The following is a 6,503-nucleotide window of genomic DNA, read 5'->3' on the forward strand; positions in this document are numbered from 1 at the left end:
AAAACAAGTAGGAGGTGGCCAGATGTGGTGAGACTATGGGAATTATAAAGTGACTCTTATAAAATTTATAATAAAATATTATTATTACCTTAAAATATTGTTATTTAATTTTTTGCATATTCCATAATCAGCTCGCCAAACTAAATCTAACTGGTCATTCAAATTTTATGAATCCTAATGTATAAAATTTGAAAAATCTAGATTGTTACAAAAAGGGTATACAATACCCTCAAATTAAAAGGGTATAAAAGAAGTCACCAAAAAATTTCTCAAATTTGATGTGATATTAGAAGCAAAAAAATTATCATTTCTTTTTATTAGAATGACCTATCATCAAATTAAAAGCATTGTTATATTATTCTTTCAGATAATCAATATATTCTGTATGTTATAAAAAGTTGCCCCAGAACATATATATATATATACAACCATAAATAATTTTTTTATGTTACTGTGTATTTTTGTTAATTAATTAAGACCTATAAGCAATTACATTTCAAGTCAATATAAATGCATTACAACAATTTCAATAGATAGCGGCGGAAATTTTGCGGCTATTTTATAAAATCGCCGTAAAATGACCACATATGGCGCATATAGCGGTGGTTAGGGGTTGGACTGCAATCAGCCTTGTATTTAGTGGCAGTTGTTCTAGAACCGCCGCTATATGTACCATCAAGTGAGTTATCATTTAACATTTTGCGGCGGTTTTCTTCGAACCGTCGCAAAATGTGTATTACCACATATTACAATATTTTTTTTAGTAATAACCATCTGGGTATAATCTAGTTAAGTAAACACGACTATTTTAAGCTACATATGTTCAAATCATTGTTACTTAAACTCGTAACACTTTTATGTAAAAAATTTCACAAATTAAATAAGCTATATATGTTAACTCATGTGAACAAATTTACCAATAAAATTTCCTTGTTTACTTTATTGGCATTTAAATTTGCATTCAAACATAAATGTAAAAGAAGAAAATGAAGTCAAACTCTGAATTTATAAAGTTAAAATAAAGTTCTAATGAGCATAAATAAAAGTTACTCCTCTTTGAAGTTATGCCTTACTAAACCTAAATCAAGAAACTCTAAAAGTAGATAAACATGTAAAACTACGACCCAAATCATTAAATTAAGGAATCAACGTAACTCTTATAATAAAAGATCAAAATTTCTCTTTAACATTGTATTGACCTGGCGAAAAATACTCTGTCAAGAATCTATGGGTTTCACGTTTTACAGGATCTGATATTTTATTTCCATACCATGGCTTTTTGTTCAAATTAAAGCACCTTTTTTTTAAAATGTATATCATCTTCTCTTTGTTGGTCTTCTAAAATTTCATTGTCTTCTTCCGAAACTTTATTGAGATCAAACTGTATGGATCTGTCAATTCGAACAGAGGAGATATCATCTAAATTGTCTTCTGAATCACACTCTTCCCCATCTAGACTGTCAGGGACTATTTCTCCAGAATATTCAGGTGATACTGAAAATATCAATATGCATACAACAAAATAAGTATACCTAGAAGAAATTGAGAACTCCCAAGTCATTAGATACTGACTTAGAAAAAAAAGGACGACAATATGATAAGACAATTTTAAAACTAAACACAAATTATCCACAATAACCATTTTCTTTGTTGGTAGTTTGGGCAAATTTCTTAGACAGAAGCTCTATAGTGAATGTTGTGCTTGCAGAGGATGATGAAAAGTCCTCAATTTTTATTTGTCCTGTTTCACCGTCATGTTATGTTCACTAATGTTTTAAAAACGTAACACTATTGGAATTGATATTGATTATTAGATATCAAGATTATCAAAACTGCAACGTTAAGAACAACAACAACTGAAACAATATTAACTTAACGTAAACTAACTTCTGATGAAAAAACCTGCTTAAAGAAACAGAAAATATGCTTTTACTCACAAAAATTCACAATACAATAAGTACTTAACTGCAAATCGAAGAAACACCAAATTTTTTGTAACCAAAGAAAATAACGTACAACATTGGGTTTATTTAACTTATTTCATGACACAAAGATTCTTTTTAAATTACGTTTAAATTTTTCATATAAGCATTACGCAACATCATCGATATTCTCTGAAGCATTCTCTGTGGGGTCTTCTATATCATCCTCCCTTGTCAACTGCAAATCTTCAATGTCACCTTCCACTGACATGTTCAATCCTGGCTGTGGAAAAAAACTAACTTCAGCTTCTTCATTCTTTTCTCCCATGTCATACAAATCTCGTGGTTTCACATGAACCACAACACCCCATTCCTTAGCTACTTCATCATCCACATAGTATACAAGCTGAGCTTCTGAGGCCATTATGTATGGTTCATCTTCTTCTCGAACATTAGTGTGTATCGGACGAGAGAAATTAACGCTGGTAAGTCCCAAATGGTCTTGTTTGATGCCTCTACTGGTAGTGGTATCAGCCCAAACACATTTGAACAATACCACTGTGAAATGATAGCTATAATTCAATTCAATTATGTCCATAATTTTTTGTAATATGAAACACTGCCAACAGCGACTCTATTATCATGCATGCTTGCATAACTTCTTATATTAGATGATACATATACTCCACTATTTTGAGTTTTCAGTCCGTCTTCCTTTGTGATAGTTCTAAACTTGTATCCGTTAACGTTGTACGCCCTAAAACATCTTGCCTGAATCATGGGATCGCACGCAAACAACTTCATTTCTTTCAAATGAAGCGTACTTTCCATTGGAACCTGGAACCACATAACATTCATGCTTTATATTAAAATCGGATTTCATAAAGTACTAATTCTAGGCTAAAAACACATTGATCAGGTTAATATTCTATCAACCTCATGCTTAAACCACCAAGAAAATTCCGCATGCACAACACTGTCTATCTTAGATTGTGACATTGTCTGAGCCCGTAAGTGTAAAACCCGGTTAATTAACGGCTAATTAATCCATAAATGAGAATTTATTCTAGAAAGCCAAAAATTTTATTTTTATGGCTTAATATGATAGAGGAGATTGAGACGAGAATTTCGGTACCAATTTTATAGAAATCGGACCAAGATTGGACCGAACGGGCCAAACCGGACCGACCGGACCCAAAGTGGGCCCTTGGCCCAACATAACTAAACCAAAACCCTAGTTTTCAGCATTCTCTCTCCTCATTAAACACACACACACGCTGAAATGGAGTGAGGGAGGAGAAGAACACTCTCTCAAGTTCTATCTCTCACTTGATCTTCAAACCACCATAACTTTTGATCTAGAGCTCCGATCGCCGCTCCGTTTGCGGCCACGCGTTCACCGCAGAGAGCTCTACAAAACCTATACAATTAACCTTGAGGTAAGCCACGTTTTATTGTTCGAAATTCCAGTCCTTGATTTCGAGTTTCATGAGCAAACCCCATAAATATTCACCAGTGATGGTGATGGATAAATATTCACCAGTGAGGGTGATGGATATAGATCATGATTATGATCAATTTTATGATGAGTATAACTCGAGTTGGGGATGCACGACAGAGGGACAGTCCAATGGTTAGCTACCAGGACTTGTCGGGTTGGCTCTATAACCGACAAATGATATCATCAGCCACTAGGGATAGGCATGCATCATAAGCATACTACATGAATTGTTTGAGATTGCCTATTTGACTGCATATTACTTGCTAATTGCCTAAATGCCTTATCTGTTCCTATTTGTAAATCTCTTGTCTGATATAACTGTGTTTGCTATATTATACTCCTGCTGGTGGTTGGGAGGTCTGAAGGAATTGGAAAGGGAAGTATTAGTTAGACTGAAGAATCTTTAGTCAGTTGCCACTTACGGTTTAGCTTGTTTATAAGCTTTGATATTATCTGGAGGAAGTTCTAGGATTGCCTTCGGCTTTCCTCTATTATTATGTATTATATATGTGGAAGCTGTTACCGTACTGGGGACCTCTAGTTCTCACTCATGCGGATTTTGTGGTTTTCAGATGCAGGACGCGAGGCTTCTCGTTGAGGCATGCTGGAGACTTCTGGATTGGCGAAGATCCTTTGTTCTCGGGATTCTATTTGGGGTTATATATCTTGTTTAGTTACTTTTATCTCCATTAAATAATACAAATTGTGATGACTCCTTCTAGAGGGGATTTTTGGAGATTAGATTTCTGTATTTGTGTCCCTTTGGGTTTCCTTTGGGGTTTCCTTATTCTATCATATGTATATATTGCTATGCTCGGACCGGTTATCTTCGCAGCCGGATTTTGAGTCTTGATATTCTTGTTTTTGACACTCTTTATATATATGACCTCGCGTTAGCTTATCCCGGTTCGTTACGTTATCGATCGGAGTGTTGCGCGTTCGAGTTACGGTTTTTGTTTACCCCCTTTTTCTACAAAGGCTCCTAGTTATAATCAATTATTCATACTACTATACGTACTAAATTTTTGTTTTAGAGGTCGTAATACCTTGCCATCTCTGAATTATGACTTAAGCATAAGACTTTGTATGGTAGGGTGTTACATTATGGTATCAGAGCAGTTCGTTCCTGTAGAGCCTGAGGAATGAACTGACTATGCTTCTGTGCATTCTCTGTATGTGTGTTATGTGCTGTTAGTATATCTGCTTGATATAATTGGCATAAACGTTCATGAGCATGCATTTGGGACTTTGAAGCATTAAACTTCCGATATTGAGACTGATCAACTTAATATCGATTGTTTGGTGTGTATAGGGACCAGATGGCGCCTTGTGTACACGGTAGAGGTCGTGGGAGAGGTCGTACTAATGCTCGGGCACCGGAGACTAACCCTAATGATCCAGTGAACTTTATGACTGCGTTGGAAACATGGCTGCTGCTATGCAAGCCACTGCTGAGGCTCTTGGTCAACAGATGAACAACCATGGTAATGACGGAGGTGGAGTTCAGGGCCCGATGACACTGGCGAACTTTTTGAAGGTTAATCCACCGAAGTTCAAGGGAACTACTAGTCCGACTGAAGCCGATACATGGTTTCAGGCTATGGAACGAGCACTGCAAGCGCAGGTGGTACCTGAAGGGCAGCGTGTGGAGTTCGCTACCTATTTGCTCACTGGTGAAGCGTCGCATTGGTGGCAGGGTATCTGACGCCTCCTGCAGCAGGGTGATGACTATATCACCTGGGATGTCTTCCAAGAGGAGTTCTATAAGAAGTACTTTCCGACTTCTGCCAGGACAGCCAAGGAGCTTGAATTGTTGCAGCTGAAGCAGGGTGCTATGTCTGTATCTGAGTATACTGACAAGTTTGCAAGACTGAAGAAGAGCATGCGGAACACCTGAGGATCGTGTTGCAGATTTTAAAGGAGAAGAAACTCTATGCGAAACTGTCTAAGTGTGAGTTCTGGAAGAGTGAGGTGAAGTTTTTGGGTCACGTGGTGAGTAAGAAGGGAATAGCCGTAGATCCAACCAAGGTAGAAGCTGTGATGGATTGGAAGCAACCAACCACAGTAACTGAGATAAGGAGTTTTCTGGGTTTAGCTGGCTATTACCGAAGGTTCATCAAAGGCTTTTCGCAATTAGCTTTGCCGTTGACAAAGTTAACTCACAAAGACACTCCATTTGTTTGGACTCCTGAGTGCGAGGAGAGCTTTCAGACATTGAAGAAAAAGTTGACCACTGCACCTGTGTTAGTGTTACCTGAGCCGAACGAGCCTTTTGAGGTGTACTGTGATGCATCGTTAAAGGGCCTAGGGTGCGTGCTGATGCAACATCATAATGTGGTGGCGTATGCCTCACGACAGTTGAGACCTCACGAAGTTAGTTATCCTACGCACGATTTGGAACTCGCTGCGGTTGTGTTTGCCTTGAAGGTGTGGAGACATTATCTCTATGGGGTTAAGTTCCAAGTCTTCTCCGATCACAAGAGCTTGAAATACCTCTTTGATCAGAAAGAGCTTAATATGAGGCAAAGGAGGTGGATGGAATTGTTGAAAGACTATGACTTTGAGTTAAATTACCATCCTGGAAAGGCGAATATAGTGGCGGATGCGTTAAGTCGGAAGTCGTTATATGCGTCTTGGATGATGCTTCAAGAGGAGAAGATGCTCAAGGGAATCGAGAGTCTAAAAATTGGTGCTCGAGAAGTATCTGGAACCTTGTGTTTGAGCCGATTAGAAATCTCAAGTGACTTTAAGTCCGAACTCCTAAAGGCTCATGAAAACGATGAAGCATTATGGAAGGTTTTACCGGCTATCGAGCAAGGAAAACAGTGGAGAATGTCGGAAGAAAAAGATGGGTTATAGAGATTCAAGGGTAGGATCATTGTGCCGGATGTTGGCACTTTGAGGCAAGATATCTTAAAGGAGGCACACAAAAGCGGATTCTCCATTCATCCGGGGAGTACTAAGATGTACCATGATTTAAAGGCGATGTTTTGGTGGCCGGGTATGAAGAATGATGTGGCAGAATATGTTTCAAAGTGCTTAACTTGTCAAAAGGTAAAGATTGAACATCAAAGACCTTC

At 37.8% G+C, this 6,503-nt stretch overlaps 1 protein-coding gene across 1 annotated transcript in view; it reads right to left on the bottom strand.

Moving 5' to 3' along the window:
• The window catches only part of LOC107627118 (zinc finger protein ZAT11), a 13,100-nt gene continuing 12,165 nt past the window's right edge, over window positions 5,569–6,503 (bottom strand). The window contains exon 3 of the mRNA XM_016329979.2: window positions 5,569–5,581. The gene's annotated coding sequence lies outside the window, so the exon portion shown is untranslated. The remainder of the gene's footprint in view (window positions 5,582–6,503) is intronic.

Source organism: Arachis ipaensis, chromosome B02 (assembly GCF_000816755.2).
Source record: "Arachis ipaensis cultivar K30076 chromosome B02, Araip1.1, whole genome shotgun sequence".
In the NCBI taxonomy this organism is placed as follows: domain Eukaryota; kingdom Viridiplantae; phylum Streptophyta; class Magnoliopsida; order Fabales; family Fabaceae; genus Arachis; species Arachis ipaensis.